Source organism: Phyllostomus hastatus, unplaced genomic scaffold (assembly GCF_019186645.2).
Source record: "Phyllostomus hastatus isolate PE091 unplaced genomic scaffold, TTU_PhHast_1.1 phas_contig_196, whole genome shotgun sequence".
In the NCBI taxonomy this organism is placed as follows: Eukaryota; Metazoa; Chordata; class Mammalia; order Chiroptera; family Phyllostomidae; genus Phyllostomus; species Phyllostomus hastatus.
In genome coordinates, this window is record NW_025333709.1 from 11359595 (window position 1) to 11372109 (window position 12515).

Below are 12515 nucleotides of genomic sequence, written 5' to 3' on the forward strand. Positions count from 1 at the left end.
TTTTTCCTCAGTGCTTCTAGTTCCTTAGCATCTCTGGACTATAAAACACATTGTTGTTTCAGTTCTTGGCCTCTGGCTCCTTGGGTCTTCCTTGATGGGCTTATCCTCCCATGTGGTTTCTCCTATCACTAGAGTTCTGATGGCAGGAAGTCCACAGTTTTCTTTGATCAATGACTTGATATGTAGTCTGACAGCTTTACATGCTCTCAGTAGCTGAGTGACTTCTCATGTCAAAATTAACGTTGTGAAGGATGCAAGATATGTACACAACAAGGTGCTATTTGGTTGTACTAATCACACTGCTTTCATTGTACTTCTCTTCCCTGTCATTAATATCCAAGGGGCCGTTTTTCTTTCCTGCCCCACACCAATTAGAAACAAGGTTCATAACAGCCATGGACCTAAGTGGAGTCTTAGAGGCATGCTTGCAAAGTGAGTTTTTTCCTTAGAAAAAATAGCTAAGACTACACAGGGGAAGAGGAAAGAAGGCAAGAGTGGTGGCTCCAACGTGTAGAAGAAGGACCAACCAAAGGGACAAAACTAGGAAGGTGGGGTCACAAGAAATTTGGGACAAGACGTTCTATCTCAAGGGTGAGGAGGTAGAACGGGAGAGGGTCATGGAACTCATCTGGGGATGAATACAACTGAACACACGGCAGCTTTTATGTATATGGGAAACTATTATTTTAGAGTACAAAAAACTGTCTTTACATCACTGAATTCAATCCCTGACACAACAAAACAAGTAATAACAAGTGTTGGAGAGGTTGTGAAGAAAAGGAACCCTCATTCACTGCTGGTACGTGTGACTGTAAACTGGTGCAGCCATTGTGGGAAATAGTATGGAGGCTCCTCAGAAAAGGAAGAATAGAGTTCCCATGTGACCCAGCCACCCTTCTTCTGGGTGTGTACCTGAAAGACTTGAAAACATTTATTCGCAAAGATATGTGAACCCATAAATTCATTGCAGCATTCTTCACAGTGGCCAAGACATGGAAACAATGGGAGTATCCTTCAATAAATAATGGGCTAAGGAAGATGTAGAATATATATATAGTAATACTACTCAGCTATAAGAAAAGATGAAATACTGCCATTTGTGACAACATGGGTGGATCTTGAGAATATTATGCAAAGAGAAGTAAGTCAGATGGAAACAGTCAAGAACCATATGAGTTCACTCACATGTGGAATATAAAACTGAAAGCAACAAATGAACAAACAAGAAATACAAACAAAAACTCACAGACACAGATAACAACAGTGTGGTAGTTTCCAGAAGGAAGGGATGTGGGGACAGTAAAGGGCAAAGGGGTCAAATGTAGGTTGATGGAAAGAAACCTGACTTTGGGTGGCGGGCACACAATGTAATATACAGATGATGTAGGATTGTGCACTCGAAACCTATAGAATTGTATTAACCAATGTCACCCCAATAAATTTAAGAAAAAAAAACAATTGATGAATAAAAAATTGCCGTTGTTCCCCATTGAAGGTAATAGAAAGCTTAAATTACATGACCAAGGACACACACACACTGACTAACTGCTAGTGTTAGGACTAAGACAAACTTCCTCTGACTATAAATCCATTATTCTCCTTCCAGTTTACTCTTGCATATGATCCTTGATTTATTTGTTTTTTATGCCCTCAGAGCACTTGATGAGTAAAATTACAAATGCCTTACCTAACCTGTCAAAGGTCATTATAATACAGCCTAAAAATTCTCTCTCTCTTATTCTCTATTAATTTTAAGTATGAAACACCTAATCTTGTTGCTAGGCTCACAGTTTGCTGTGTCCCTTGCAGAATAAATAAATCCTGCTACATAATGCATGTATAGTTTTGTGTCTTCCTCTGGAATATTCCTTTTATAATCTAAGTTTTCCTTAATGTCAAGATTCAAACACATTGCCCTCTGTGTAAGTCTAGGGGATAGTGGGGCTTTAAACCTAGAGCCAAGAAGTGATAGGTAGGTAGCTTCATAAGTTCTAAGTTTAAAAAATGTTCCTCTTTTCTGAGCCTTGAATTTTCCACTTCAGGTCTGCTTCTTGGCATTCACCTCCTTAAGGTGATAGTTTAGCCTGCTTGGAATCAGCAATAGGTGAACAGAGAAGAAAAGGGTTTGTGAAAAATGGACCCAATTACAGCAGTCTGCATTTTCTTATAACACTGGTGACAGCAAGGAAGTTGAGAAGCTGCTTTTAAGTCCATGATAAATAGACTTAAAAGAAATAGTTCTGCAGGGCCAAAGTCAATAAAAATGTAATGTGTTTGGAGCTAGGGTGGTAAATGAGGTCACAGATGCAGTGAAAGCAGACGTATTGAAAAGCCAAGGGTATATTTAGGAAGATACTCCTTAAAAAAGTTGTGGGGAGAGAGGGCAGAGGAAATTCAGAAAGCAAGAAATCCACGCATTTGTAAACCGCTGCTCTGGACAGGAAAGGCAGCTCTTTAGGGAGTTATACATCCCTTCTTCCGAGTGTATCATCTCCCTTCAGTCAGTGAAATGGTTTCTGTCATGATGAGCCTATTCTTTATAGTCCCAGGAACAATTCAACCCATAGAACAAAAAGGGATGCTTGTCTATATGAATCTCTTTACCAGGACCCATGAGCACAGGGCATTTCCAAAGAAGCAATAATTCTCGAACTTTACGGTCCAAGAGAATCCCCCAGGAAACCCAAGCTGCATGTTCCCTGACTCCAGCCCTAGAGATTTTTGTAGGAGGGGCTCCACACAGGTTCCATTGGAAAAGCCCCTCCCCCCCGACCCCGTTAATTCTGATTCAGGCCAGTCCTCCACGCCATGCCTAAATCTTATAAGGACGAAAAAGCTGTTGTTTTTAACTCCAATTTTCAGAACAACACTCTGAGGGAGAGGTTTGAACTCCGTTTTTCCAATCCTGGTGAAAGTCACAGTTGGTGAATGATCAGCATTCAGGTCTGTGGATTGTACGTCCCCTTGCCCTGTCCTTTCCACGTTCTCACGTGGGAGTACAGCTGCCCAGGGAAATAGGTTAGCTTAAGAGGCAAGGAACTTAGGAGGCATGCAGATATTTGAGAAGGCATGTACTGACAATGGAGAAGGTGTTCAGTCAATCAAAATAGGGAGAAAGCTTTCCTGTAATCACAGAGCCTGGAATCTGCAGGCCAACCTACAGAGGCAAGTTGGGTGTTACATAAGGAGTCTAATTGTTAGAATCCATCTGATGCGGACTATGAAAGGAACATTAAGTTGCCAAAGAGACAAAGGTCTGGCGGCTTGTTCACTATGGGGAATGAGAGGTCAAGGAACTGTGTCAGAGGATAAAGCACAAGTAAGCCCTCGGGCCGTCTGTGGATGGGGTATTAAATCCATAAATGCATTCATTAGGATTTTCATGAGCCAGTGGCCTCAGAGACCAAATTGTGGAGAATAGGAGAAGGTTTTTATTTTATTTTCTTTTTAGACGGTGGTATAGCAAAACTATGGAGACAATATACACACATCAGTGGCCACCAGGGGTGGAGGGTGGGAAATGACAGGCCTAGCATTGAGGATATTTATGGCAGTGAAAAATACTCTGTGTGACATTATAACAATGCATACACATCACTATACATTTATCCAAACGCATAGAATATACAGCACCAAGAGTGAATCCTAAGGCAAACATGGACTTTGGGTGATTACAATGTGTCAGTGTAGGTTTATTCTTGGTAACAAATACACCACTCTGGTGAGTGATGTTATTCATACGTAGGGGTAGGTGATCAATGGGAAATCTCTGTAACTTCTTCCTAATTTTGTTATAAACTTTTCTAAAAAGGTAAAGACTTAAAAAAAACTGTGGGTCAGTAAAGTTTTATTTGCTAAACCTAAAAGAATCAGCCACTAATCCAAAGGAGAAAACGCAGAGTTTACAAAGTCCTTCTAATCCTGACATGGGTAGTTACCAGGTAAGAGATATGGCAGACAGAGTCAACTGACCCTGCAGTGATGCTGGCCCGGCAGATTCCGAAGCACTCCCATAGCCACTGCCTCATCAAAGCATCACAAAGTTGTTGATATGTACCAGAGCAGGCATTAATATTTCCAATTTCTAGAAAAGAGAATTAAAACATCTCCCTCAACTACAAAAAAAGTTTAGGCAATTTTTAAGGTCATGTTGCCAGTAAATGTAAGACCTAGGTGTAACAACTGGTCTCCTGATTCCTACATAAGATCAGTGTTCTTTCCAAATCCTGAAACCCAGAGGCATACGTGCATAAGAATTCACTTCTGATAGAAAGTTCTGGTGTCACTACCTCTACTTATTATGTAGATGTGTTGGTCACATCCACATATTTTTAAATATTCTTCTCCTTAAGAGGTGGAGTTTAATTCCCTGCCCCCACCTTGAGTGTGGGCTGGGTTTAGTGACTTGCTTCTAGAAAGTGGAATATTGCAGAAGTGAGGTGATGCCATTTCTGATGTCAGGTTATAAAAAGACTGTGGCTTCCAGCTTGAGTGCACTCTCTTGTGCTTTCTCCCTTTGAATCTGTCCTCTGAGGGAAGCTGGCTACTGTGTCTTTCAGCAGCCCTGGGGAGATGGACACCAGAAACCCTGTGTGGGGAAACTCAGGCAGCCTCTAGAGGGGCCCATGCAGTGAGGCTCAGCCAGCAAGTTAGAGCGAACCCCAAAGTGGTTCCTTGCTCACGTGAAGCACTGAACTGGCTGCTGACTGAGCCAACAGCTTGACAGAACTTCACAAGTCAGAACCACCTAGCTAATTCTCAAAATCTGTGAAATAAGGTATCTTCCAGCTATGAATTTTGGGGTAATTTGTTATATAGTAATGAATAACTAATACAGTGGGGAACCACTCAAGTTTTTACATTACAACAGGTAATCCTGATGATATGCAAACCACATAGGGAAAGAGAAAACTTTGCCCTATGCTAACAGAGCCACTGTAAGAAGAGAAAAGAATGACAACATCCAAGTTAGAGCTATTGATAAAAAGCAGCTGTGATGAGCAAGGAACGTGAATGGGGGAGTATTCGGCGTTATGTTCCCAAGGAAAGCTGGCCTCCTCACCAAGGCACCTCTCCTCTGCATCGCTGCTGGTTCCCCATTCCATTTGTTACACCAGGTGACACAGTTCCACCAGTTAGGGACCTAATTGAACTAACAACCATCCCATTATAAATATAAAAAGTCCTCTGAGAGGGCTTAAATGACCAGTTAACTACTCATTAGTTTGAATTAAAGTCTATTCATTGTACCCTGGCCAACGTGGCTAAGTTGGATGGAGCATCCTCCCACACACCAAAAGGTTGTGGGTTCAATTTCCAGTCAGGGCAAATACCTGGGTCTCAGGTTCAATCCCTAGTAGGGACGTACCCAGGAGGCAACCAAATTGATGTTTTCATGTTTTTCTCATCTCTCTCTCTCTCTCCCTCTCTCTCTCTTTCCCTGCTTCCCCCTCACCAAAAGCAATGAAAAAAATGTCCTTAGGTGAAGATAAATAAATAAAAATAAAATAAAGGTAATTCCTTTCATAATAACTCTTGCTAAAATTATGGATTCTGAGAAATGCAGAATTTGATGAAAGCAGCATGGTGTTGGTTCATGTTGTAGCACTTTAGGGACAGAGCAGGCCTGGGTGGGGGTTCACAAGGGCAGATGCTTGAAATTCCCTGGGTGGGCAGCCTAGGGATGCCAGCCTAACTCTGGGTATGTAGATAATAATAAGTGCTTAGAATAGGCTTATGCCTAAGAAAAAAAGATTTTTCTTCTACTTTGAACTTAACCTGGATCTCATCACACCACGATTTAACATGAGTTCTAATGGGCTAGTCTGTAAACCTAATCAAAACACATAACATGATTTTTATTTAGCAAAGAGTTTCAAAATTACACTAACAAGTAGAATTTGGAACATAATTCATTTATGAGCTGGGATAAAGTCTGAAGTATAGTGGTTGTTAAACTTGGAACAACGTAGACTTAAAATGTTGTTTTGGTGTTATAAAATGTTGTAATGGCGTTATCCTTTAAATCTTCAGGATGTTTTTATGTTATTCTTTACTCAAATCATAATCTTTGAGCACAGTGTTTCTCAAACTTCTCTGTGTACACAAGTCACCTGGGGAGCTTGTTAAAACAGAGACCGTCATGAGACCCAGGCTTCTGCATTTCTAAAAAGCCCCCAGGTGACATTAATCCACTGGAACTCAGCTCTCCCAAAACCAAAATGTCAATCTGTGCAATTTAAGTGACTATGGCTTTTCCGTGATGCAAAACACGACTCAATACTACACATCATGGCTTCAGGTTTTAGCTAAAATCAAATTCCATCAAATCAAAATAACAATATTTATTAGTAAAATTCATGATCTAGTCATAAAGCTAAATATTATTTTAATCATTTTTTAAATTTACATTCCAGGAGATAAGGATAGTGATTAAGAACATATATTTGAACCTTGGAGCACGGATTAGAATGGATTAGAATGGATTAACATGGATTAGAATTCCAGTTTTACAAAATTCTAGCTGTGTGACCTGGGGCATATGAATAAGGCAAGCTCAGGAAACACACACACACACACACACACACACACTCACACTATAGGTATTTTTTTCGGTATTTTAAATCAAAGAGATCTAATACGGGGGATCTGTTCCCCAGGTTATGTAATGTTTAGAAGTTGAAGAATGGACAATTGGGCTGCTGGGAGCATAGAACAGCTAGAAGGAGGATGCCCGGATCTCCCCAAGGCTAGAGGGACAAAAGAAGAAGGCAATGTCGCAGCAGGCTGTTGGCATCTGGCACTGCAGGGGACAGGACTATGCAGGGGGAGCTGAAGCCACAGAGAAGATGCCCGACATGCTGCCGAGGCAGGAAGGGTGATACCCTGGTTACCCCCTCCCACCTTCTACCCCGCTCCAGTACATTCCACAGCATGCAATAAGCTCAGCCACGAGGCTGTCAGCAAAAGGAGCCTAAATGTAGTTCCTTGTGATGCAGCTCTAGCAAGAGAAGAAAATGGAATGGATCTGAGAGCACACCTGTGAAAAACCGGCATGGCAAGTTACAGGCATTCTCTAATACACCATCCAGTGCTCAAACAAACATCTGTAAAATGGGTGTGGTGTTCATGAAATGAAATGGGTTCCACATGATGCCCGGAATGGGGACTTGGTCCATGATTTTTATCATGGACATCACCATCTTCATCATCTCTTTGTGGTATGGCAACAAGTTCTCTCTTCATCCCTTTCTCTCCTCTCACCCACTTTTCTGTTGGTATGTGGAGCCTTAGGGAGATTAAAAACAGTATATTAACTCGATAATAGGTCATAATTATGCTGCGAGGGATTGTCTATTTTAAGTGGGAAAATATCTGTTTGTTTCATCCACGTGACAGACTCGGAGAGGCTTAAATGAGGCACATTGTCAGAACCCACAACTGTGATGAAGGGAGACTTGACTTGGGGTGGTGAGCACACAATACCATATAACGGATGATGTGTTTTAGAAAAAGAACCCACAACTGCTCAAGGAGGTGGACTGAGGTGTGACCCTGGAACCTGGGGGCACTTTGAGGACAATATTTTGTTGTGTTCAAGACATGGAGCGTGAGGTTGGGAATAAAAAAAGAGAGGGAGATAAAAAGAGGAAAGCTGTTCTCATCCACCCAAGAATGTCATTGGTGTGTGACTGAGAGGTGACCAATGGAATGTGCAGATATGCATGCTGTCTTTGTCTGGATTTCAGGATTGTGGATGTTGACTGGTAATTTGATTGCTGTCTGTCTTGACTAGGACAGCCCTGCATGCCTTTGCTGGTGGTGTGGCCGTAACTGAGAAATGATGGTCTGGTTAAGTAAGGCACTGACAATCTTCAATGATGAAAGGACAATTTTCTGCATAGGCTTGTTCCCCAAGTGAAGCTATCAAACGCTTACAAAACAGACACACAGGTGTCTCTGCTAGGTTATACAACAAAGAATTCAGAATGCTAGCACGCAGCTCCTCTGTGGAAGAAAACATAACGAAGCCTATTTATATTCTGGCATGCATTCTTACAACCGCATTCTGCCTCTGGTTTCATCCTGGTTCACCTCGTTGGGAGTCAGCAAGCAAAACCCACAGTGAACATAGGGGCCTCTCCCTGCAAAAATGACTTAGCTAACTCATTCCAGCCTTAAACCACCTCATTTGAATAAAAATCTGTTGGAGCAGCAAAGACTATATGGAGAAGAGCATCAAGGCGTATGGAAACGAGGAACTAAAATATATAGCTCTGGGAGAGTTCAGAGCTGCACTACAGTATTTTATTTATTCATTACACATTTATTGAGTTAAAAATAATACAAACCAACAATCTTGAGGATTTTACCCTCTGGCATATGCTGGGAGCCAAAGGAACTGGTGCCGACAACAAGTGCTGTGAGTTCTAGAGAGAGTCAGTTAGCTGTGGGTTGGAGACCTGGAGATAGCTCTGTGGAAGGGTGGGGACAAGGCTGGGCTTTAAGGGGCTGCTTGGAGCTGGCCAGATGAAATGAATGGGAAGGGTGTTTCCTGCTGGGGGAATGGCTCAGACGAAAGCATCGTGGTGGGGATGGAAGGGTTGGCAGAGCACCAGGAGAGTAAGTTCACAATAGTGTTCGAGAGCTTGACACCACAGCTAGTCTGGCCAAGTTGGCTTTGACACTCCGTAACTTAATAAATAACATTGGCCAAGTCACTTGAACAGTTTCCTAAAGTGCAAAATAGAAATAATTCTAGTACCCGACTCATGGGCTTATTGCAAGTTATCAAAGAAACAGAAAAACTGCCTAACATTATAAACACACAATCAGCGCTTAGCTGTATTATTTTATCATGGAAAGATGCAGTGAATTTATTCCTTCAGTATACATTTATTGACTTCCTGCTGTATGGAAGTCAGCAGAGTGAATCGAGTCAGAACATAAAATGCTTTGATTGTAGGCCAACTTCCAGACATTCTCCAGCTAAAATAGGGGAGTTGTTGGAGACAACAGGGTTGGGCAGGTCATGATAGGGGATATTTTTAAGGATTAATTGAGCACAGGATAGTACATGCAATGTGTCATTCAGCAACTTGTTTTATAAACCCGTAATGAAGAGGTAGAGAAAATTGAGATACTCTCTTGGTACCTGAAAATACACTTAATTACCCAGCAATAAATCTGGGGGCCCTTACAAGGAACTGAGACTCACTAGTGACTGAGGGCACCTCGTGGAATGGATGGATTGCTGCCATGGCCAGCCACCAGGGCACTGGGGACTTCTGGGGTTCTGAGGGTGCAGGGAGGTTACCAACAGTGCCCCCTGACTCAAAATGGGAGGCAACACATTGCAATGACAAGTAGCTGATATCACAGCAAATGTTTCCATCAGCTCTCCTGGGTAATAAAGTATGAGGAAAGCAAACAGCAGAGAGAATTTTTGGAGACATTAACATTGATCTAAAGAGCTGGAATAGCAGTTCTCAACCTTATGTTTCTGTGCTGATTTACATAATGAAAGAGTTTCCAGTATAGGAAACGATCCCTTGGGTACACCTAGGTTATACGCAACCCCCAGCCAGCTGCTTGTAGCTCTAGCTCCTTCTCTCTCTCTCTCTGTAACATTCGTCAAAATGAAAGTGTACTGTAATTAGAGGAACGACTACCCTAATTTATTTAATAGGGGAAAGCATTCATCAGTTTGGGTACTTTATTACTAGTAAAAAATTATTTGGGAAACCTGAAAAAACTAACATGGAGGCAGCAGGCTACCACTAACATTTTAACTAAGAACTATAACTCCTATCATTCACGACAGCATGGCTAGAACTGGAGAGTACTGTGCTAAGGGAAATAAGCCAGGTGGTGAAAGACAAATACCATATGATCTCACTTGTAAGAGGAACATAATCAACAAAACAAACAAAGGAGAAAAACAGAACCAGAGGCATGGACACAAGGAACAGGCTGACAGCAACCAGAGGGGAAGGGGGCAGGAGATAAGGGCAGAAAGAAGGGGAAGGGACCAGTCAAGGAGCATGTATGAATGGCCCACGGCCATGGGCAACAGTGTGGGGACGGACTGTGGGAGTGGGGTTGAGCTGGGTGGAGGACAGCAAAGAGGGAAAAATTGGGACAACTGTAATAGAACAACAATAAAATATTTACTTTAAAAAAGAGCTGTAAGTCCAGACTCCTTGGGTCATCATCTCTCTTTTCTTCCCACCGACCTGCACTTCATTCCCCCAGACTCGCCCCATGCTCCCAGCAGGTGTTCATCTGGTAAAAGTGGGAGGAATGGAACTGACTTTTGAACTCTGCCTTCCTTGAGCCCTACCAATGTAAAGGGTGAATGTAATTTAATGTGCCAGGGAAATTCAGAGTTGTAGAACTGATTATGAGAACCAACTTAGGCGAGAATGCTCCAACCCACTAGTGGAGGCAGGGTGTCCCCCGTGGCCGGCAGGACATGCGGGGCCAGTTACCCTCCCTGGATGAAGGGACTAAGGTCCTGACAGACATCCTGCCCGGGCACCACCGCCCACCATCACACTGAGCTAATGCTCATCCCTGCCTGTCTCTCGATGCGTATAACACGGGAGAAGTGAATTTGCTCTTTCTCTGTCAGTCTTATTTCCCACATGCCTTTAAGAGTGACAGGATATCCCCTTTATACCACGTATATGTCTAATGTTTAATAATATGCATGTCAAACAACACAGCCCCAATGAAGAAGCAGTGGTACCTTACAATGGAAGGCAACCTGGCTAAGGGAGTTACTAAGAAACAGCACGTCAGTACTATGCTTCATGGGTGATTTTAAAGGGGTTTTAAAGGCTGGTTTGACTATAGGTAAAACAACCATATAATTTACTATACAAATTGGAATGCTTTTGAGTGAGACAGGAAATTAATGAAAATTAATGATAATTACACAAAGACAAGAGGTGTAAATGGAGACCACCCTGGCCAATCAAAGTGCAGTGTCGTCCTAACTGTTATGGGCTGAAATCTGTCCCCTCTCAAATTTATATGATGGAGTCCTGACTCCTTGTATCTCAGAAGGTGACTATTTGGATATAGGGCCTTTAAATTCATGATTTTCCTTTATGAAATGAGGTTATATGAGTGGGCTAGAACCCAATACAACTGGTGCAGTTATAAGAAGAGGAAACCAGGACAACTGCACTCATGTGATGACACATCAAGAATGTGATCGTCTGCAAGCTTAAGAGAGAGGCCTCGGGAGAAACCCAATCATCTGACACCTTGCTTTTGACCATGTAGCCTGACGAATTGTAATAAAACACACTGTTTAAGTCACCTAGACTGTGCTATTTAGTTATGTCCACCCTAGCAAACTAATACACTGACTACAGTGATTTTCATTTAAATAGCAGCCTTGAACCTAACCGCCTTATAAAAATCACGTTCTGCTGTAAAATTGGTGGGTCAGGAGACTGCTTGGTTGAAAAGTTAGTGAACTGTAATAACCCTAGCTTTCCGCCACAGGGCATAGATTTTTTAATCACCTTTTGATCAACTGCCCAAAAGCAGCTCATAAACTGATCTCCAAACAACATTAAGACGGGTTCAGGCCCTGTCTCTGACACTTGTTCATTAAGCATATGCTTAATCAAACAAATCCTGTGAGACACCTTTGATTCCTGAGTACCACAGACTACACAGGGTCTGCTTTACTCAGACAGTCAACTGTGAACATCGAACAAGGTCGGAACAGTGACGTGCAAAGTACAAAGCAGTCCGTGCTGGGAGGTACCACTCTTTTCTTAAAAGTGGGCTTCCGTAGGGAAGTCATGCAAATAACCGTGTATCTAATGAACTCTAGGCGCAAAAGTGGCATCCTCCATGATACGTCCTGTGATCATCAAGACAAGTTCTCTTGCTCTCACACATTTAGTCATGCTCAACCTCATTGTTACTGCTATGAAGCATTTCTACAGACAAATGCACAGCTCTTGTATCAACAGCACTTCAAATTTCTCTAGCAGGTATTGAGTCGGGTTGTTCAATATGACTAATAAATTGTAACTTCAATATCACTACAATGGAGGTCAAACGAGAAAGTGTATTCCTTTCTTATCAAGCAAGTCCTGCCATATTCAAAGTGAACCTGAAGTTGTTTTGCATTTTTTTGTGGTTCAACAGAAAAATTACTTCATCTAAAATCAAGACCATGTACTAAACATCGGGTCTTTACTTCCCGATACTATTCCTGCACATAGTGTACAAGATTTCTGAAATAGTGTAATCACTGATGCCATGCTCTTTCTGGCTGTTTCTGTGCCCTGTGGGAACCACATAGCTGGTGAGGGCTATATTCTTATTTTGAATGCTTGTTTGTGTGTGTGCACTTTAAAATAAAATGCCTGGTATGCACTTTCTCTGGTACAAGCTAATAACCGAGATTCTTGTTTCAAATAAAAGCTGTCCTCCATATCTCAAACTGACTGATGATGGTACAAGATGACATTTTTCATTTGTGTGAA